The sequence below is a fragment of the Anabrus simplex genome, chromosome 1 (assembly GCF_040414725.1).
Source record: "Anabrus simplex isolate iqAnaSimp1 chromosome 1, ASM4041472v1, whole genome shotgun sequence".
Taxonomy (NCBI): domain Eukaryota; kingdom Metazoa; phylum Arthropoda; class Insecta; order Orthoptera; family Tettigoniidae; genus Anabrus; species Anabrus simplex.
The window spans coordinates 1,482,003,813-1,482,027,013 of NC_090265.1; positions in this window are offsets into that span (position 1 = coordinate 1,482,003,813).

Here is a 23,201-nt window from a genome sequence, read left to right on the forward strand (position 1 = left end):
GGATGGGTAGCAGCCTTTATACATAGCAGTCGAAGGCCCTTAATGGGCCATTGCGTTCAGAGTTTATGCGAATGAAAATGGTGATATTTACAGTTTTACTTATTTCATTAATTATTCGTTTAGTTATTCTTTATCTGAAAAATTCTAGCCAAGAATGTGAGCTATCAGTTTATTTATGAATCTAGTACTGAAATATATTATTTGAAAGTAATATGAGGAATGTATTAAGAGTAATGAACTGTGTGATTTGAAAATGGTACTGAGACTTTGAGTGAAACGTGCATGAAAGTAAGGTATAATTATACCTTATAAAAATGAGCATATAAAAATACCGTTTCTAAAATAAAAATAAAAATAATATTCTTGATGATTTTGCTATACTTTCTAAGTCGCACCGATACAGACATGACTTTGTGCTAGGAAAGGACTAGGACTGGGAAGAAAGCGACCATAGCCTAAATTATACTTCCCCAGCATTTTTCTGGTGCAGAAATGGGAAATTACAGAAAACACTTCTGAGGGCTCTGTCAGTGGATTTAGGATCTACTATATCTCGAATGCAAGCTGACAAGTACGTGATAAGAAGAAGTAGCCAACTTGCTCGGTCCCCCTAACAACCTTTACGGTTTTCAGATACACTGAAGTACCGGAATTTTCCCCACACCAACTCGTGGCTGACATATTTGAGCACCTTCACCACTAAACTGAACTTAAATGAGTCTTCGAGTCTGTAAGCCCGCACTTGTACCGTTCGAGCCAGTTAATCTAATGCAACTTCTATTACAAACTATTCGATATATAAGATGTGGATTTAAAATCATTATACACATTTTTATTGAGAAATAACTTGCAGTTTTGGTTTAAATACTGTTCAAGACAATGGTCGAGGCACATAAGAAGATCATCTTCCCAACTATGTGACATACAGTGCCGGGAAATGAATACCACGCTTGTCACACTTCTCTAAAGCATCTTCAAATTAAATTGGTTGCTGAATACTGCACACTGGTAGGACATAGTATTTTAACTACTAGCCATTTTTAACATTAATGAAAGAAGGAAGAATCCGAATTCTCTCAACATGAAAGTATCTGGAGAAAAACTTCTGCACATGGCAGATTTCCAAATGGAACCTAACACATCTACGACCCAAGTTCGCCACATTTATTATTATGAACGCAGTTAATTAGAAACTAACAAACACATTGGTTAGGACCAATGTTACCATTTGAACAAAAAGACCGCTACTTATCGAAGGAACAGGTTGAAAATCGCTCCTTATTCAGCTCAAATTATATAACCATCTTTAAGAGAGGAATCCCAGGGGTGCATCTCTTGTGAGACGTGAATGGGTACCACGGAGACCTAGGTAAATCATGGTGTATTATATTCTTATTATTATTACTCAATGAAGATAGTTTTAGAGAACGCTGTGAAGAACTTCCAGCTAATTTGGTACGTCCCATCTCATCCGATGAAGTAGAGAAGGCTACGGGAACGACGGAAAACGGGAAGGACCCAGGTCCAGGTGATTTCCCAATAGATTCTTCGAAGAGCATGAAAGAAGAGGCATCCAATGATTCACAGATCTCTTCCAAAAATCATAGTTTGTGTAAAATCCCTAAATCTTTGTAACGTTCCAGACGTCACAGTGTAATTATGTTAATTTTATTATGTGTAATTAATTCAGGAATTTAACGTCATGATATTTATCTTGGTATGTAATTTTATTATAATTCATGTTTGATCATTTGCTCACTATCATTTCATTACTTTGTAACTACGACTTGTAAACGAGGGCTGAATATCCTAATATTAACTTAGATTCTTGCGACATTCGTTTAAATTTAACTTGCAGTAGATTTTCCTCTATCTTGCCACATCACTGAGGAAGAAGGAAGGATAAATTTAGACATCAAATTCTGGGAAAAGCGAGCACGTGTTCAAGCGTTGTAACGACAGCTACTGTATTTCGACCAGAATAATTCAAACTGATCACCGCCTATATTTTCAAAGGAGCGTCATGTTGCCATGGATACTGAGTGAAAGGGCTAATAGAAGAACAGTTGATATCATGGTTGGGACCCATCAACTTTAATATCTGGAGTGGGGAGAGACGTGTCAACTGATTGGACCACGTGTAGCGACCTGTAATGAGAGCCAGAAAAGGTTATAAAAGGGCGTGTTGGAGCTCTTGGCATCATTCTTGATTATTCTTCTTCTATCTTGTATTTCGCTTTAGGTCTGATAACTTGTCTTATGGTTGTTGTACCATAGTGGACTAGTGTGATAGTTTATCACTTCTACATTCATTACTTCGTTACCACGACGTGGTAATTAGGAATTTCTGAATGATGGGTGTATAGCCACTCTCATCAGGAAGTACGTACAGCTCGGCTACAAGACCGGTTTGAACCAGTCTAAGTCAATAGGTAGTATTAATCTAGATAGAAATGAAACTTCAGTGCACATTTTCAGTAAAGTTGGAAGGATTATTCATTGAGTATCCTCTCCACATAACCCAAGGAGGTTTTTCTAACTATGACTTTGGGCTCATCTCCAATATATGGGATAGAGCATAACAGGGAGTGATAGTTTCAAAGCCATCATCCAATTAGTGGTTGATACAATTTGCAAGGCAGGAATGGTACTTAGCTGCAGATATCTCAAAGACGACCGGTGATGTTCCAGCTACAAGGATGGAAGCTTTCCAAGGACCAGCAGAACAAGACTACATGGTGAGCAAGCGAGTTAAAAATATTGCAAGTTTTCGCGAAGTAGAATCATTCAACTTTTTGTTAAATTCATTTCCTATTTTAAATTCAGTTCTCGTTAAACCGTCGTCATTTATATTCAATATAATAAATAGTATTTTCCTAGTTTACTTTAATCAATCTGCCTTAATTAGCCTTTTGATTTCTAATTCTCCTGCTTAATGATTAGTGCACTATCACCCTATCCCTGTGATAAGAGTCCGTCCAAGCTTGATTATAAATTTTTATCTTTAAGTCATCAACTTAAAGATTGGCGCCCTTAGCTTGCATGGTTGCATTTCTCGTTCAATTATTGTTCACCAAAAGGGGCAAGTCACATCTTGGGGAAAGAGCAATATTATTCCATATAAACTCATGTTTATAAAAAACAGAACACCTTGAAAGGCTAGAGATAGGAGATTCATATTCACAAGATATGTTCATTAGTATGTTCTGCAGAAACGATTAGTATTTAAGTCACCTAAGTTGAGCATGTGTTCTGTTACATAATAGGCACTGGATCCTCCATGGGCACTGATAACTTGTTCCATACATGATGGCATCGGCGCGTATAAAGCGCGAATGGCGTCCTGGGGTATAGTCATCCATGCTGCATTCAGCTGGTTAGACAATTCATCTATGGTGGTTGGCATTGGGTCACAGCGCAGCACCCGTCTTTTCACCATATCCCACACATTTTCCATTGGCGACAAGTCCGGTGATCGGGCGGGCCAGGGTAACAGTCTGACATCTTGTGACAACAAGAAGGCACGTGTTCGTGCTGCAACATGTGGTCGCGCATTATCCTGCTTATATATGGCGTCGGGGGTGTCGTCCAGGAAGGGTAATTCTACGGGTCACAGGATGTCATTCGCGTAGGTCAAACTGGTCACAGTTGCCTGGGCACGCACCAACGGTGATTTATAGTCGTACCCAATGGCACCCCACACCATAAGGCTTTGAGTTGGCGCTGTATGTGTTGTGCGAATGCAGTCAGTGTGCTGCCTCTCCCCCTGTCTGCGGCGAACCAAACTGCAGCCATCATTTTGAAACAAACAGAACCTAGATTCGTCCGAAAATACTATCTGCTGCCATTCCTGTCCCCAGAAACGTCGTTCCATACACCATTGCATTCTAGCATGTTTATACACATTAATCAAAGGTAGGCGGAGAAGTGGACGACTAGCCGGTAACCCAGACCGTAATAAACAACGACGGACTGTCACTCCTGATAGTGTATTATGTGTTACACTGTTCCGCTGTTGTGCTAGAGCCGAGGAGGACGCAGATTTGTCCTGCAATGCCATTCGTATGAGGTGTCGATCTTCTCGGCGGGTGGTCTGGGTGGTGTGACCAGACCCATCTCGTCGTGTTCTGCGGCCTTCTGTGAACCATTCTTTACACACCCGCTGCACTGCCGACACACTTCCTCCCACACGAGCAGCAATTTCCCGGATGGGTGCATCACGTTCTTTCATGCCAATAATGCGCCCTCTTTCAAACTCATTTGACTGTACGGTTCTCACATACGTCTGAGAGGCATCCTGTACATCTGCTGAAGTCACACTGATCCGTTAGCTTCGGTTTATAGCGATAACGAGAGCCGCATGCAGATTTTACCAGTCGGTGGTGTTGCGCCGAGATATCGATGTGGACCTTGAACCTGAGGGCCGACATGGTTCAAATGCTAATAATTTCTTCAGCACATACTAACACACATGTCCTGTGAATATGAACTTCCTATATCTGGTCTTACAGAGTGTTCTGGTTTTTATGAACGTGAGTGTATAAAAACAAATCGTAAGCACAGAAGTGTGCTAACTACCGAGTGAATCATGAGAGGAGACTGAGGAAGGAGACTAACATCACTGGAAACCAGTTCGAGTTCACGCCAGGCAGGTCTACAGTAGATGCTCGTGGAACAATACCACCTGCACAGGAAAGGTCTGCTTGTGGTCTTTATAGATCTCGAAAAAGTGGTGACCGAGTGCCGAAGGATCTAATGTGGTGGGCTATAAAGTGGAAGCTTGTACCACTTACGTACATCACGATCATTCAAGATATGTATAATGATTGCCAAACACCTCTACGCAGTTCATGCGGACTATTGAAAACTTTTACGTTAACGTAGGTCTGCATCAGGGCTCTGCTCTTAGCCCCTGCCTGTTTATAATAATAATTGATGAACCATGTAAGTGGTGGTGGTGGCAGTGATTACTGTTTTAAGAGGAAGTACAATTAGACAACCATCCTCTATACAACACTAATCAGAGAGAAAATAGGGAAGGGATCCGACACTTCGAAAAATTGAGGTATCGGCCATAGAAAGGCAAGAGCCACGAAGAGCGTGAAAATGAAAGACTCCCTAGCCCTCGCGATCCTAATAGCGTCGGGGCCGGAAAAGAACAAGAGTTGACCAAGGAAGGTGGGATAGGATACATGAAAGTGAGGAGCCTTGTACAAGTAGGTGGAAGCAATGCCAGGACTCAGCTAAGAGCCCCGTGGTCGCCAACTCATTCTCCATAGTTCAGAGCCCCTGGGGCCAAGTTTAGTCGTCTCTTACGACAGGTAGGGGATACTGTGGGTGTTATTCTACCGCCTACACCCACAGGGGGAAACCAACTAAGCACATCAAAGAGGAAGGCCTGTGAAGTATACTGTTTAACGTCGTGCTGTGGCCAACAGTGTGGTGCGCTTCTAAGATACGACCGACAACTGGAAGGATTTACTGGTGAGAAATGGGCGAAAGGTTAGCCATTTTTCCACGGAGGGCAGAGTCAGTGAAGGTCTAAGCACCAACAATGATAAGGTCATCGAAACAAGTTCCTTGAGGTATAATGGGTCAGATGTACAGGGTGATAGAGACACAAACAAGGATGTCATCCGTAAGATAAATAGTGGATGTAGAAAATGGCGGACAGCGGCAGGTATTATATGCAAGAGGAAGATGACTTTATACCGTAACGGCAAGATATACGAAATGGTGGTTCGCCCAGCCTTATTATTTGGTTCTGAATATTGAGCAACGTAAAGGAGGGATGAGCAGAATCTGCATAATGTTGAAGTGGGAATGAAGCTATGGGGTCATATGCACAGAAATCGTACGGTGACGGCGTTATACATCAAGAAGCGTGACTCTAGTAGGGGAAAAGCTTCGAGATAAACGTCTCAAGTGGCATGATGTCGGGAAAAGAAATCAGAGGATTATGTTGCGCATGGAACCGAACAGTTGACTGTTGAAAGTGAGCCAGTGCTGGGACGACCAAAAATGAGACGGACAGCTGAAGTTATGATGGATCCAGAAGGATTACAAATTCCCAAGGATAAGACCAAAGACAGCAGATACTGGAGTAGAGCAACCAGAAACGTCAACCGCAGCTAATTGGGAAAAGGTTGGAAATAAAAGTTATATTATTTATGTTTTTAAAATTATTTTATTATTATTAACAAAAACTTGTAATTGGAAGGTTTTCCGGTGGCAGTGCCTGCTGAAATTTGTATGGCAACTAAATTAAGTGAAAACGTACATACTGTATAACAAAAAAATGACACCAAAAATTACACGAAAACAAAATATTTCTAGAAATTTCTAAATGAAGAAACGTATGGAAAGAAGCAAAAGGTATATAACAATTAAACATTACGAATAGTAGGCTACAATATAACATAATACAGGAACTAACACGAAATTTAAAGAAAATAAAACATTCCCTTACATGTAGCGTAGCATAATATCACAGCGCAGTCACTCAGGTATTTAGCGATTCTAATGCCTCGACACTACGATATACAGTAGATAGAGCGGTTCAATGACTTAGTACCGTACTAGCATAAAAACATAATTACAGCGCAGTCATATGGAAATTTACTCATTATTCACGAGTTACTGGAGTCTTTTCTTGAAGCATCCTACATTTTCAAGAGAATAATCTGCTGCAGCTTCGCTGCTGGCACATGGATGCTCGCCCTAGTACTTCGCAGCTGGCTCTAGCCAGGTTGCTCGCCATGGGGCTATTACCCTGCAGCAGTCCCGCACACGCGCTGCTGGCGGCTCTCAGTTTTCAAAAATTCAAAGCAGCGGAACTTATAGTTAAGGCTGTTTGTATTTTGCATAATTTGATTAAATATATAGAGGGGATGAACACTTCGACTACAAAGACGTACTTCCAAGAGCCACCCCGTCGAGGAGAAACAATGCAGCTCCAGCTGAAGCTTTTGAATTGCGGAATAAATTCGGAGATTTTTTAACAAGTGAGTCGCAGTTCTGTTGGCGCGTGTATCATACAATAATTGGGTGTACTGAATGTGTAATAAAAAGTGTAAAATGCCTCGCCTGGATTCTTCAGTGCATTTTTACCGCGAGAGTTGATTGAAGAATGAAGTTACAAATGTTTCATTTCATAATTTAATAGTGTAATTTTGAATGATGTAAAATAAGGGGTTATGGAGTATATCATTTTGACTTTAGTTAGGTCTCCTAAACAAAATGTATTTACAGTTTGAAAAAATAACTGTCGAACTTTCCATGAAAAACGAGGTACTTCATTTAAATCACCTGCTTGTAAGGATAGAGGTCTGCTAAATAGCAAGAATAAAAGTGTTCCAGGGTATTTCTATAACGTAGAGACGGTGAAAGAAGGTGCGGGCTTGAATAGGTCTAACTACAACATCAAGAATTGAATTAAAACTTTAACAAAGGTTATATTTCTTTGGAATTTCAAAAATTAACAAATAACAACATGACAGGTACAATTCGCAATTTTGAAATAAGACTTGGAAAAATCCAAGATTGTTGAATATTTACAGATTTGGGGCTTCAAGCCCTTAGTCTACAATTTTGAGCAACGAGCTCAATTATACAAAATTTTCAATTCAAAATGAGGAACAACTTAGTCAAGGGCAGAAATCCCCTAATTCAAGAGCACTTACTCCCTATATTACAATATCTAGCCTTCCAGAGGCACTCTTCATTATTACAAAACCTTGCAAAGAGCTGACAGACTCTCAGTTTCTTCCAGCCTACACGAGGCAAAATTACCTCAAAATCTAACACTCTCTGGCCTCTCAAGGCACGAATTACAAATATAAATAGTATTACATAGAGGTAACTAGTACCCAACCTACAGGGCCTTTGCTGAAAAGAACAGGTTAAATAAATGGCCCGAACACAAACTGAATGGAGGCGAACACTGCGCTCCAGATAATGAAATATAAAATCCTACAGGGCTCTCGGCCGATGAAACAGGGGCTATTCCCAAACTACTGAGGTGGCTCGCATTGAAATCACTTTAACACATCACAAGAAGGAAACAGTTACGAAAACGTAGTCACCTCAAACCAAGATGAAGGGGTGCTAGAGAGGGTAGCTCACTCTCTATCCCGGATTTACAGTAAAGACTTTATGAAAATTTTTACATTAGCCGAAAGAAGATTTACATTTTAGAAAAGTTTGTTACATAGTTAAAGATTCGGACCTTCCCCTCGGATAAAGCTACGGAGGTAGCTACAGAAAAGAGAATTTATGTGGCCATTGCCTGATAGATGTTCTGCCGACCGAAGAGAGAGGCTCCTCACCTCCTGCCTTAACACACACACTTAGAAAGATGGCGATCAATTGACAAGGAAACATGAAAAGCCGCAGTTTATATACCTTCAGGGAAGGTTCGAGAGGATTCTGGGCTAATCCGTACACGCCCTCTCAATTTTATTGGTTAAACTCAAAAGTTACACTCAAAATCGAACAAGAACCCTGTGTTAGGTTGAAAATTAATTACAAAAATTTTTCATTGGCCAGATTCAAAACTGGCGGAATGAGATAGAAGTGTTGCAAACCTAGCGTTAAAAAACAAATGAAAGTTGAGAAAACTTATAAACACAAAATTTATTTTCAATAACAACTTCCTTTACTTTGCACCAGAGTGCATGCTCATAGTTTTTTGGTATTGTCATCTGTGAAAAAATGTTTAAACTTCTTGATGTATAGCAAAACAAAACAAGGAGAAATTCAATCAGTTTAGGAAACATCGCCATAACTCAATTACTTAGTATTTTAGTAGTGACATCTGATTAAAGTTCCAACTTGATGTGTTATCAGTTTCACTTTTTGATCGATAGAGGAGTATATTAAGGCACTGATTTTGAATGAGCGGAGTAGAGTTGTACCTCCCGGTACAAAAATAACAAAATTGACGTAATCGTTCCGCATTCTTTTGCCACTTCATTCGGTAGTTTAATTATGATGATGGCGCTAGTTGCTTAAAGTGGGCTAAAACCTAGGTCTTCGACCCCTGATGATACGAAATGAGAAGAAATGGATTAAAAGTTATAATTAACCCACTGACTAGGATTAGAAAAATGATAATGATGAGGAAAATTAGTATGAATTTTAAATAATCGGTGGATCTAATCCGTAATGCCTTATTTTCTTCTAAAATTGGAAAGAATGAAATGTAATAAATTGAATAAGGCTCTGATATAGAAGTAAAATAATATATTTAATTTAAATTTAAAATAAACAAGGATAGATAAATACATAGTCAATAGAACAGAAATAGTTAATAATAAAAGAAAAATGAAAAAAAAATAGAAACTTCAATTTTAAACACGATAAAACAGGCCACTCTCCCCCATAAAACGGAGAACGAGGTCTATTAGCTGCTGATCATCTCGTCACTCCTTTTATCCCATATGAACCTCTTATGATCATCCGCATGTCGCAGGTTCCAAATCGCATTGCGATCGAAGACAGGTTCAGATAGCAAGTGAGCAAGTGATAGTGATCACTGAGCGTGTGTATAGAGTGAGACGAGAAGATGAGTGGGAGAGCGGGTGACCTTGAAAGAAACAATCACAGTCCAAGTTACAGGATAGCCGTCGATGTGCCGGGCTCGAAAATCAAACGTGTTTGAGACCATGGATGTGGCGAGGATAGCAGCCAGCAGCGCAGCTATAAGCCGGGCTCCAGAGTAAAAGCACTGATTGAGATACATTGGTTTATTTCATCATCGCCTAACATCGAGCAGCGAGGCTTGGCGATGTGCCAGCAGCAAGGCTGCAGCATAAACGTACCCTTTAGACTGCTATAGGTAATGCATTCCAATCATCAGTCTGGCGTTGTTTCTTCTTCATTTTGCCATCTTTGTCATTGAAATCCCTTGGTTAGCGCATGTCCCTTTCCGATTTCTTGAGTAATAGATTTGCGAAACCTTTAGAGACTCAAACTCTCATGGCCCTTCGATTTATGAATCATGACAACTTTTTCTCATTCTATTTCGGGATATACTGTAACTATATGATAATTGTTATAATCACCACCACCCAACAGAGGCGACGGCTAAAACCTGAACCGAGCAAGTGACTTTGCGGTTTTGGTCACGTAGTTATCAGCATGCATTCGGGAGATAGTGGAATAGTCCCACTGTCGGCAACCCTGAAAATGTTTTCCGTGGTTTTCCATTTTCATAACAAGCAAATGCTGCGGCTGTACCTCAGTGAAGGCCACGGTCGCTTCCTTCCCACTCCTATCCCATCGTCGCCATACGGCGTAAGGCAGATTGTAAAAATATAGTAATAAATAAATAAAATAAAACCTTGTTCATACGTTAACCAATTTAACGTGTTTCAAGCCCAGAGAGAGAGAGAGAGAGAGAGAGCGGGAAAATAGAGAGGAAGGCGATAGAACGAGGACTGTAGCAATAAATGGGAAGCAATATAAAATACAACAATGTTTTGAAGAGAATGAACCGGGAAGCATGGGTTTCTATCATTATAAGCTGGTCAATTTCACTTTCCTCTATACCAGGGCCTCTCAAACGCCCAAAATCTCACGCGTGCAGAGCGAGGCGCAAGAGCTCCGTGCACTGTGCATCGCTGCCGCTCGGCATGGCTCGGATCAACGCTTCGTCTCTGAGCTACTCGGCTAAGGTCGGCTCAACTCGCCTATACTCGGCTCAACTCAGCCAGGATTTGAAGCGCTACGGCGCAAGTGGGGCAGAGGGAGACAGGCGGAGCGAGCGAGACAGGCGTGAGGAAAGAGAGAGTAAGCGCTATTGCTCCAAATCGAGGAGTGGGGGGTCTGCACTCTGGTCAACCAAGCCAAGTCGTCTTTTGCACCGTGCACAGTGCATGCACCACGCGCATGCACCCTGAGAGGCCCTGCTCTATACGGATAAGCAGAGAACCTGCGGCACGTCAGGTCCAGGACTCTCTTTGAAGCTGTTTTCCATCACGAAGTTGGATTAGAACCGTGGAAGGTTCCTCCAGCGACTATTGATCTGTTACTCTTTTTTTTCCCTCGAGAATGACGTCAGCTAAAAGGTTGATGAATGTATGGCTTACCTGGAGAATTACTTCCTTCCACTTTTCTTATTCCCTAATTTAAAATAAATATACCCTATTTTCTCGCCTTGATGCCCTTGTGAGGGATTTCACAACACCCTTGCTCGGTTGAAGATGGGGGAGATAGAGTAACTAGCTTCCTTCGATTTGCCTTTGCTATTGACGAAATTCCCTATTGAATAAAATCCCTGCGCCTTATCAAGTGTCAGCGTCTTAGTGAATGATATTTACAGCTGAAAGGCAAGAAAATCGTTAGCTATCAAAGGGAGCGAGAGAAGTTTCGTTTAATACTCCTGTTACTAAGATTGTAACTGTAAATTCCTACCGTCTTGGAACTTGGAAGATAGATTTCTCATTATTGCATGCCTAATATGTTATTAGGTATTTCACAGCAAACTACAACATAGTATATTGTCCACATTATTTTAATATTTCATTTGTTTGTTAATTGTCCTTTCTTCTAGAATATTTTAGCAGATACCAAGATTTCAGAATGTTGTCCTACATAATTTATTTTACGTACCAGAAAGCCAACGATGCTGAATGATAAATTAATGAATTAGTGACACTTTAATCAGACGAAATTAAATTTTATGAGAACGAAAGACAACCAAACTGTTGTACTTCTTAACTCAGGTGGCAGCGCGCCGGCCTCTCACCGCTGGATACCGTGGTTCAAGTCCCGGTCACTCCATGTGAGATTTGTGCTGGACAAAGAGGAGGCGGGACAGATTTTTCTCCGGTTTTCCCTGTCATATTTCATTCCAGAAGCACTCTCCATTAATATTTCATTTATCAGTCATTCATCATTGCCCCAGAGGAGTGCGGCACATTTCTTATCCTCGCTGCCAGATGGGGGGCTTCATTCATTCCATTCCTGACCCGGTCGAATGACTGGAAAGAGGCTGTGGATTTTCATTTTCAACAATTTGTCTTCGTTAGAGTGCACTTGTCGTTAATTCATCATTTTTATTAATCTATTTTAATAAAACTCTCGAGTTAACTACTCAATTACTGTTAACAGTCAGTGACCACTTTGTTCCGTTCCTTATTTTCCTGCTGTTTTTTTAAGACAGAGGTGGCTTAGCTCCATGAGTGACCGTGGGAAGACATGTAATATGAGAGGACAAGTAGTTACAGAGAACGAATCGTTTTCAGGTGCTGGTAACTTACGTACAGCAGACACTGTACGCAGAGTTTCTGCTCATTTGTCTCCATGTTTTCTGAAGACAGATTTTCGGGTAGCGTCTGCTTTGAAATTCGAAGACATCTTTATCAAATGTTTCATTAATTACTCACAACTACAACCACTACGATGATATAAGTTGTCAGAGATTTCACAACTGACCACGCTCATTTGAAGACAATGACGACTTGTAGACGTTATTTCTTTTATTTTTTAAAATTTTTTTTTTTTTTTTTGCTATTTGCTTTTCGGCGCACCGACACAGATAGGTCTTATGGCGTCGATGGGACAGGAAAGGCCTAGGAATAGGAAAGAAGCGGCCGTGGCTTTAATTAAGGTACAGATCCAGCATTTGCCTAGTGTGAAAATGGGAAACCACTGAAAACCATATTCAGGGCTGCCGACGGTAGGATTCGAACCCACTATCTCCCGGATGCGAGCTCACAGCTGCGCGCCCCTAACCGCACAGCCAACTCGCCGGGTTATTTATTCTTCAATAGGGTTGAAATTTACTTATGAAATGCAGTCATAATACCAATTGTGAGAAAATGTGAAATATATTATGGGGTATACAATATGCAAAAATAAATTGAAAATTCAAACCTTTTACAAAACTATATTTAAATGTGATTATTCATATTAGTATATATGACTTTTCTGTTTGTGTAAGTACGGTATGCTACGATAGAAAGTTCATAATAATAATAATAATAATAATAATAATAATAATAATAATAATAATAATAATAATAATAATAATAATAATAATAATAATAATAATAATAGGCTAATCATCATCATAGGAAGAAGAAGAAGCCTTATTGTCTCAGACGGTATAACATTTGCTTTTTTAGCTCAAGTTAGTGGGTTCAATCCCGGTTCCCTCCGGTGGTGATAATACGCCAGCCTCATGTCTGTAGATATGAAATGAAATGGCGTGTGGCTTTTAATACCAGGAGTGTCCGAGGACATGTTCGGCTCGCCAGGTGCAGGTCTTTTGATTTTACACCCATAGGCGACCTGGCGCTTCGTGATGAGGGTGAAATGATGATGAAGACGACACATACACCGAGCCCCCGTGCCAGCGAAATTAACCAATGATGATTAAAATTCCCGACCCTGCCTGGAATCGAGCTCAGGATCCCTGTGACCAAAGGCCAGCACGCTAACCATTTAGCCATGGAGCCGGACACTGTAGATATAAAAGGCACGTTAGGAAACTTCTGTGGAAGAAAATTGCGACACCTTGGCTTCTCTGAAAACCGTACAAGTAGTTAGTGGGGCGTAGAAACAGTAGTCTTCTGAAGCTCCTTGATTAATAAATTCCTTGGGATCGGAAAGCAGGCAGCTCCATATTCTTAACTTATTCCACAAAATGAAACACGTCCTTTCGCTGACGGCAGGGAATATTTTTTGTTGCATTTCAGGAATCAGCGGATAATGATATCGCTCATATGAATAACATGTTCGCTGTTGAAGAGAGAGAATATACTATTGTTCTAGCTTGAAAGAGCTTCTCAATACAGTGCCGGATCTCATTAGTGTAGAGACAAACACGGTAGAAATGATGGCTTCAGCAGCCTTTTCACTCGCTGACGTAGCCAAACAGTGCAACGTCAGTCTGTTCTATTCCTCCTTTACCCTGGAGCTGTGGGCATCCTCATTAATCCAACACACTGATGACGTGGAGTGACCATTCCGTTTGTTTGCTACTCACTCGTTTCCGGAATGGGGATCTCTCTCTCTTTTATTTTATTTTATCGTTGATCAACCCTCTTCTCATTTCTCTGTACGAGTGTGTATATATATGCGGAGGGGAGAGGAGGTGAACTGAAAGCTCTCCCTTGCCCCCTCAGAGGAGATGGGGTGACAGTGAGGGCCTTTCTGTTAAATAATAGACTGATAGCAGCTAAGTGGAGTTTACATCGTCTCCGAGCGTATAACATGGACAGGTCGTCATTGAGGGTAGAAAAATCGTTTCACAACGCTACTGCTCTATTTCCTGCAGGAAGAAACAAAGGGTAGTACACCTGCAGGTGTTGGAGCGGCAAGCCATTCAATGGCTGTCAAGAGTGAAGAATACTTCCACAACGCGCGTTTGGCGTATGAGTTGTGACACATCCATTGGGCTCTTTCTGCCCTTTCTCCCCTCTGAATATTTCACCTTTCAAAAACCAAGTCAATGGATGAAATATCTGCTCAAAACTCTGCACAGTAAGACTTGAGAGGGATTTTAAGAGACCCGATAACACTTTGTTCAGCAGTGAAAATCATGCTTAACGGACTGAAGCCTCTATGGTACACAATATTTGATGAAAACATGACGGACACGTTTATTGACATTGATATTTTTTTAATTTCATATTATTATTATTTTTTGGCTATTTGATTTACATCGCACTGACACAGATAAGTCTTATGGTGACGATGGGACAGGAAAGGCCTAGGAATGGGAAGGAAGCGGCCGTGGCCTTAGTTAAGGCACAGCCCCAGCATTTGTCTGGTGAGAAAGTGGAAACCCACGGAAAACCATCTACAGGGCTGCCGACAGTGGGATTCGAACCCACTATCTTCCGATTACTGGATATTGGCCGCACTTAAGTGACTGCAGCTATCGAGTTCGGTAATTTCATGTTCTAAACTTTTATATGTAAGTTTGAATAGAAGGAAGTTATTTAGATAATTATTTTAAAATTATTATTATTATTATTATTATTATTATTATTATTATTATTTTTGCTAGGGGCTTTACGTCACACCGACACAGATAGGTCTTATGGCGACGATGGGATAGGAAAGGCCTAGGAGTTGGAAGGAAGCAGCCGTGGCCTTAATTAAGGTACAGCCCCAGCATTTGCCTGGTGTGAAAATGGGAAACCACGGAAAACCATCTTCAGGGCTGCCGATAGTGGGATTCGAACCTACTATCTCCCGGATGCATTATTATTATTATTATTATTATTATTATTATTATTATTATTATTATTATTATTATTATTATTATTACAGCATCTGGCGAGTTCACTGTGCGGTTAGGGGCGCACAGCTGTGAGCTTGCATCCGGGAGTCGGTGCGACGTAAAGCAAGTTGTAACAAAAATACATATAGGCTATATATTATTATTGCTAGCGGTTTAAAGTCGCTCTACAGTAACTCAGATGGGTTTTCGGTGGCTATGGGATAGGACTAGGAAGAAACCAGCCGTGGTCTTAATTTAGATAAACTCCAGCGTTTACCTGGTGTAAAAATGAGATAGAACGGAAAACCATCTTCAGAGCTGCCGATGGTGGTGGTTCGAGCTGCTGAAAACTCGAACGCAAAGCTTGCTGTTTCTGGATGGATGCGGTATTTATCCATCTGTCTCTTAACACGGGCCAGAACAAAATATAGCTTCCACCGAAGTTCCAGTCCCAATATGGAAGCTGCTGAGGTTTGGATGGTCCTGAACAATGGCATCTGGAGCACGGCGAGTGAGTTTGGATATTGTGAAAGATTGCAGGGACAGTCGTGCTACTACAGTTCTTTCTGGTGCAGGGAGGAAAACAATGGCAAACTACTTCACTCCTCATCTATCCTATTATACTTTTCTTAGGCGTCACCATTGTTTTTTCTAGTTTTCCCGGCCGGGCTGAGTGGCTCAGACGGTTGAGGCGCTGGCCTTCTGACCCCAACTTGGCAGGTTCGATCCTGGCTCAGTCCGGTGGTATTTGAAGGTGCTCAAATACGTCAGCCTCGTGTCGGTAGATTTACTGGAACGTAAAAGAACTCCTGCGGGACTAAATTCCGGCACCTCGGCGTCTGCGAAGACCGAAAAAGTAGTTAGTGGGACGTAAAGCAAATAGCATTATTATTATTATCTAGTTTTCCTACAACCACTTAACAGCTGGTAGCGCTATTTGAGGATCCAATCAGCTTCTGGGCGGATGACCTAACAGACAGTTTTATGAGAAGCTTTGAGTTAGTTGGCTGTTCAATATTGGTCGTGGGATTTTTCTATTTCCACGCTAGGTTATAGCTGGGGCTGTAACTTAGTAAAATCCACGACTGACTAAATCCTAGCCGTTTTCTATTCCAGCATCAAGAAATTCTATTCATGATAGTGTGACGTTAAACAAGTTGGACAGGCAGAGTCTTACACGAAGCAGGACGTATCTTAGAAAAATGATGCTTCAGTAGGTTATACAGCCTATTACTTACGAATGTGCTCTCTCAGACCACCAACAGCTGCCCTCATTAGTTCAGTGTAGAATCACACGGGACAGTTGTTGAGTATACGATTTTCTAACAGAACAGTCATTGCTCCTCAGTGAGCTTCATGAAAGCAAATCAGAGTTAACTACAATCGAGACATTTACAATAAGGCTACGGCCACGCGAGCAGTTAATGCTGTTGGAAGTCAGCACCAAATACAGGAGAAGAAAAGTGCACCTTGTGTTGCAATGTGATGGGCCACACTTGCCAGTAAATGTCGTTCGCCGGAAGCAGTTCAAGATCTTGCTGCTGAAGGGATAGGCCAGAGCCCATTTCTTTCACTGCTTAAGCTGTTGGATAGTGGCCACAAGAGACGATATTTACTGCGTATTTCAATTTCGTTCATTAAGTGTATAACAATAGCACATTAGCAGCGCTAAGAAGCAACTGAACTAGATCTTTGGGAACAAGAGATGAGGATCCTTGCTCTGCAGCAACTGAGCTACAACTGCATTTGCTGCCGCCGTGTGGCCTTAGCCTAAGAATGAAAAATCTTAGACAAAAATCATGAATCGAATTCATTACCACCTAGTCAGTAATCAGGCACTCTATTAGTCCCGTGCTATGTTATTTTGAGCTATGATATGGTACCCAGAATTATCAATCACCTGTTAGAAACGAGAATCATTGTGTGAAATACGAGTAACCACAATGAAAATTACCCTGCCGGGTAAGTTACATCACCCGTGAGCGTCAATTAGAAAGACCTGTACCAGGCTCTCCAGAGGCCACACGCCTTCAGTAGTCAATCATCTCTGACTACTCCTTATTCTTTCTCGCTACCTATTTTTACACATACAGCTGAGGTAGACTGCACACACTATACAATAATGATTTTTAAGTCTTGGATACTCAAAAATCACAACGAGAGGTTATGCGGTTATAGGCAAACGGCAAAAGATCCATGACAGTGTCATAATGAGGCGTACAAGGTAAGAAGCTGAGTGAAGTAATTTTGCCACAGCTTTCCTCACTGTACACTGAAGTATAAATGACACATGACAGTGTATATCAAATGGTGGTTTAAATCCCGGTTCAGCCCGATGGTATTGGTAGGTGCTCAAGTATGCCTACCTCTTATCCGTAGATTTACCGACACAAACAAATTATTATTATAAATTAATAATAAATCATAATAGTAATAATTATTATTATTAGTTCGTATCGGTCTACCAAGGACACGATATTTCAGCAAGTAGCGTCGATTACAGGGGGCGATGGGGCCAGTAACCCCCAACTTTGTGAAGAAAGTATTACATTTTCATTCCATTTTAGCCGGCTGAAACTAGGAATTATTAAAAGCAAGGAATTTGTACAAGGCCTGTTGTCTTATCAGAAAATTATTTCTTTTAATTATCAACAAAATTATTAGTGGAAATACGTACAAAATATCGTTCGATGCGGCTAACCGATTTGTATAGCACCACAGCAAGTAGTGGACACTTTGCACGTGCTGTGAGGAAGGGTAGCAGGGGATGTATATTTTCTTTTGCCAAGGACATGGGCACTGAGGGATGATTCACCCACTTGCCGTGGTTTGCCCCCCACCCCCCGCCACTTCTAATTTCCAATCGCCGCTACTGATTTTAGCTGTCTTCTCTGGGTTTTGATATTTGCCCAGTGCTCCTTCATTTCTTGCCGGCATCGCTCTTATCTTTCCTCCATCCACGTCTTTCCCGTTTCAACTTTTGCCTTTCTTGAAAACCCTGGTGGTCTTTTAGTTTCCCCCTGAGTGGGTTGCGTTCTTGTAAATCTCCACAAGTGCTCGCCATCTCCTGTCGGTCCATTTCCACCTCCTTGAATCAAGTTGGATGGGTCTGGTAAAGATCTGGTTCGATAACCGTGTGGACTTCATTCTTAGCAAGCGGCCATAAGATACAATTCTCCATATACGCATGACATCAGAGATCTTCTGGACAAGAGTATACAGCTCATAGTTATGCCGACGTCTATATTCATCATCATCATCATCATATGATTATTATTAATATTATTGTTCTGTCATTGTCTATTTTATGTAAAGACGTACTAGTAACTGAATGGATACTCAATCATTATATCAGCAACAGGTCCTTTGTGTGCAACAGCCGGAGTCTGAACTGTGGATACGGTACAGAGTTTCGAGCTGAGTGAAATCCCAACGCGAAGGAAGGATGATGGTTTATGGCACCGCACGTCAGCTGCAGAGTCAATATCTCTTGACCTCATCTCTAGCCGGACAGGCAGGTCGCTATGAATACTAGGAGACAGGCTTCTCCTTACAGCGCTCCCCAATGGATTCCACCCGGTGACTGCATTTTGAAACATCCTTATAATATATTTTCGTACGCAACTATTCATAGTGGTCACCATTGAAGCAATGCATAGTCACAGCAAACCTGGTGCTGATAGCTTTTTATTTTACAATTGGCTTTAGATCGCACCGACACACACAGGTCTTATAGTGACGGTGAGATAGGAAATGGCTAGGAGTGGGAAGGAAGCGGTAGTATCCTTATTTACAGTAAAAGGTACAGCTCCAGCATTTGCCTTGTGTGAAAATGGGGAAACTAAGGAGGACCATCTTCATCGACAGTGGTTTCAAGGGATACAACTTTGAGAATGCTTGCCCTGAGAACCAGCAATCTGTTCGATCAAGAGTTGAGCTGATCTGAGTTGTAACTGAGCTACAATTTATTTTCATCGAATCTTATTACTCAATGAGTTTTCTCTAATATCTCCGTCATGTTCGAAATCCTTAACGGATTTTTAAAAGAAATGTACAGAATGAGTCATATGTTACCGTAATCCCTACGAATTACTTTTGTATTAATTTATCTTTAATAACGTACAAATTATTGAATACTTTCATGACATTTGGCGTTCCTTAACAACAATAAGACCATTAAAATGCTAATAGTTGGTAGTAGTGACTGGCCAGACAAACAACGTAATGGCTTTACACTTCTTTACATTTCACATTTCGTCAATATTTTTATGGATAAAAAATGTTCACCTTGTACTATTCAATATCTTTCCTGGATTTGTAGTCAAGGACACAGAAAGTTCTATCTTTGAAAGTTTTAGGTACACTGATTTGCCCTACGGATGTTGATGTACAGAATGAAAGTAATATTGAATAAAGTGAAGAAAATGTAAAAACGGAAGATGAAATCTTGCTGACTGAAAAATATACCGTACATTTGGTATCAAAACTTTGAAATTCATGTGTTTGTCCTTTATTAGAATAAACGCAAAACATGTCTTTTACTAAGGAAATGTCGTTTTATTGAAGTAATGATGAATCTGATCTATATTATCTTTGCACGCATTGTTCTAAGCATGATGAGCCATTTCAGCATGGTATGTCTAATAATTTGCCAGTGCGTCGATAGATCAGCACTTGCACTAAGCAAGAGGTATTTTAAGTACAGGATGCGGCTGCTAGGGATAAAATTAATAGTGTTCCACTGAAAAAAAATTCGCTTAGTTGGAGTTCACTAGTAAAATATTATTTGCCATTATGCTATTTAGGATGTCGCCACTGATTCTCTGTCGGGTTAATCACCAAACCAGTGAAAAATAGTATATTCTAAGATATTAGATTCAATAAGAGAAACATTTAAAGTGAGAGCGGGGACGAAGACCTTGGTGTTAGGCCTCTTTAAACAACAAGCATCATCATAAAGTGGGGACCCGTTCTAAACATGATATCTTTACCAAAAATGCGAAGTCATGCAATGGAAATCTCAAATGTTTTTGCTCCTTACTTCTGCTGGTATATAATTCCATGACGTGGGCATGTAATGAAACAAATTATTTTACAAATGCTTTCGTCGTAACATATCCAAGTACCCGATATTTTAAGAAACTTTCGTCTTAACGAAATAACAATTGATTCCTTAAACGACTACGTAAGGAAATAGAAGATAGGATTTACTACCATTAGGTGGCTATTTATCACTAGAGAACTTACCAGTGTAATTATGGAGCAAAAGCAGTGCTATCGATATCTTATTCATAGCTACATTCATCCGGATTTAATATACTGTAGAATCAGAACCGCATAGATGTGACTTTTTATTTCCAAAAAACCAAAGTTCATACCATGGCAGCGTTGATGAGTGGACAGTGATAAAGTCACTCGGCTGTCACACTCTTGGTCTAAACATGACATGAACTTGATGATGATGATGATGATGATGATGATGATAATCACAAAATACGATCATATTTCCCGTTAAGAAAAGGTAATTTGCTAACAAGTGGTAATCTAAGTTAGCGACTATAACGAAAGGAAGGAATACATTATAGCAGAGACGACTTGGCTAGCAGAAGTTTATTTACAGTTTTCTAATAAAAGGATATCCTTCTATACTTTTAGAACGATTTTAAAAGATAGTATTCGTTACCAATTGCCATGAACACTGATGATCACTTTCCCAACAAAATAGAACTTTGCAAGTTATCTGAGAAAGTTCGTATTGAACAAATTTTTATTGAGACATGAAGATCCATATCAGTGAAAGAGGTAGACAACATGTAATGTACACTCTTCTGTACAAGAGGGTGCTCACTGTGTCAGAAGTGCATGGTACCGTCTTCGTATTCATCTGGAAATGAAATCTTGGAATCTACCTGTATTGTGGCTACGAATCAGATTTAAATATGCATCTCATTTCGGTTGTATTGTAAAAGGCAAAATGCACTCTACTTCAGAATCTCGTAGTGAGTTCGTGGCAGACGTTTTTTTTTTTTTTTGCGTCGCACCGACACAGATACGTCTTACGGCGTCGATAGGAGAGGAAGGGACTAGGAATTGGAAGGAAGCGGCCGTGGCCTTAATTAAGGTTCAGCCCCGGCATTTGCCTTGTGTGAAAATGGGAAACCACGGAAAACCATCTTCAGGGCTGCCGACAGTGGGGCTCGAACCCACTATCTCCCGATTACTGGATACTGGCCGCACTTAAGCGACTGCAGCTATCGAGCTCGGTGGCAGACGTTGTAATCAAACCTGGACTAACAGAAGCATGAATACAAAATTACATATAAATCGAATCATCCGTTGTCCCATGATAAAATAAAAATAAACAATCAGACAGGTACGGACTACTTTTTTAAGAATTTGCTTAACGTCGCACCGACACACATAGGTCTTATGGCGACAAAGGGATAGGAAAGAGCTAGGAGCGGGAGGGAAGGGACAGTGGACTTAATTTATCTACAGCCCCACCATTTGGCTAGTGTGAAAATAGGAAACCACGGAAAACCGCGCTCAGGACTGCCGACAATGGGATTCGAACCCACTGTCTCCCGAATGCAAGCTGCCAGCTACGTGCCCCAAACCACGCGACCACTCGCTCGGTGCTAGACTTCTTCCTGACCTTTTCCCATTTTCTTCAGATCGGCACTATATGTGAAGATTAAAGCCCTGTTTTACGCCCATATGCCTCTCCTGTCCTTCACCCTACTTTGTATGGAGTGATGTATTCATTATTGCATATGAAGTGTGTGGTTGTGTACTCAAGTGTGATGTGTAGTGTACGGTGTGATTCTGCCTCCTCTCCCAATGTGGTTTTATGCAACCCGCAATATTAATTCCGTCCTGAAAACACCTGCCCTGCCGGTATGCTCAGACAACAATACCGGATACCTTGGTGCGTATTTACCACCTCACCATGATAGGACGCCGTAATATTATACTCGTATTAAACACTGGAAGGCATGCGTGTGCCTTCTAGATCATATGAACCTGACATGCCGGCGAAACGCTGAGTTGATATTGTGACCACAGTAAAACTAATACATGCTATAAGCTGCGCAGTGTGCCGTACGGAACAGTAGCGTAGTTGGTATAGGCGTGTCAGAGAAGTCTTACGCATGAGGTAAGAGATCACAGTCCAGGGCTAAAATTCCATATTTTTGAAATATTTGATTAATACGTACCGCAAGTAATGTAAGTTCAATAACCCGCTTCCATGCAAATTGTGTGTGAATAAATGTGTTCGTGGCCCTATGAAGGGCCGATTAGTTAACAGGCCGGACTCATACGGACGCAACTGCCCTGACAGTGTTTTATCGCAGAAAATGCTCGATGTGATGACCGTTTTGGTTTAAAAACATTCAGGCCCTGTGCCCAATAGATCGTCTTGCGCCCTGAAGCATTCCAGCATTGCTCGGCAGGCGTCCGTGATGAGTTGCCGGAGCTGGTCGGGGTTTTCCGGCGCTTGAGTGTGAACGACGTTTTTCAAATGCCCCCACAAGAAGGAGTCTAACGGCGTTAAAACCGGTGATCTGGCGGGCCAAGGAACAGGGCCTCCACGTCCTATCCACTGCCTAGTAGTTACACGTTCAGATGGTTACGAACGGGTAAAGTCGAATGTGGCGGAGCTCCATCCTGTTGCAACCACATCGTCAAACGATTGTGCAAGGGAATATCCTCCAGCAGCAGTGGGAGTTCCTGACGCATAAGGTGTAGGTAGTCTGGGCCCGTCCAATGGGCCCCAAAAGAAATAAGTTCCAGTCAGGCGATCGCCCAAGATTCCACAGCACGCATTCACTCCTCATCGTACTTGATAGGCCGCCTGGCGCATCCAGTCCGGACTCCAGTAGTGCATGTTATGGCGACTGACGTTCTCGTTATTGTGGATGCACGATTCCTCCGAGAACAAGATGTACGAAACGAACGCTGCAAC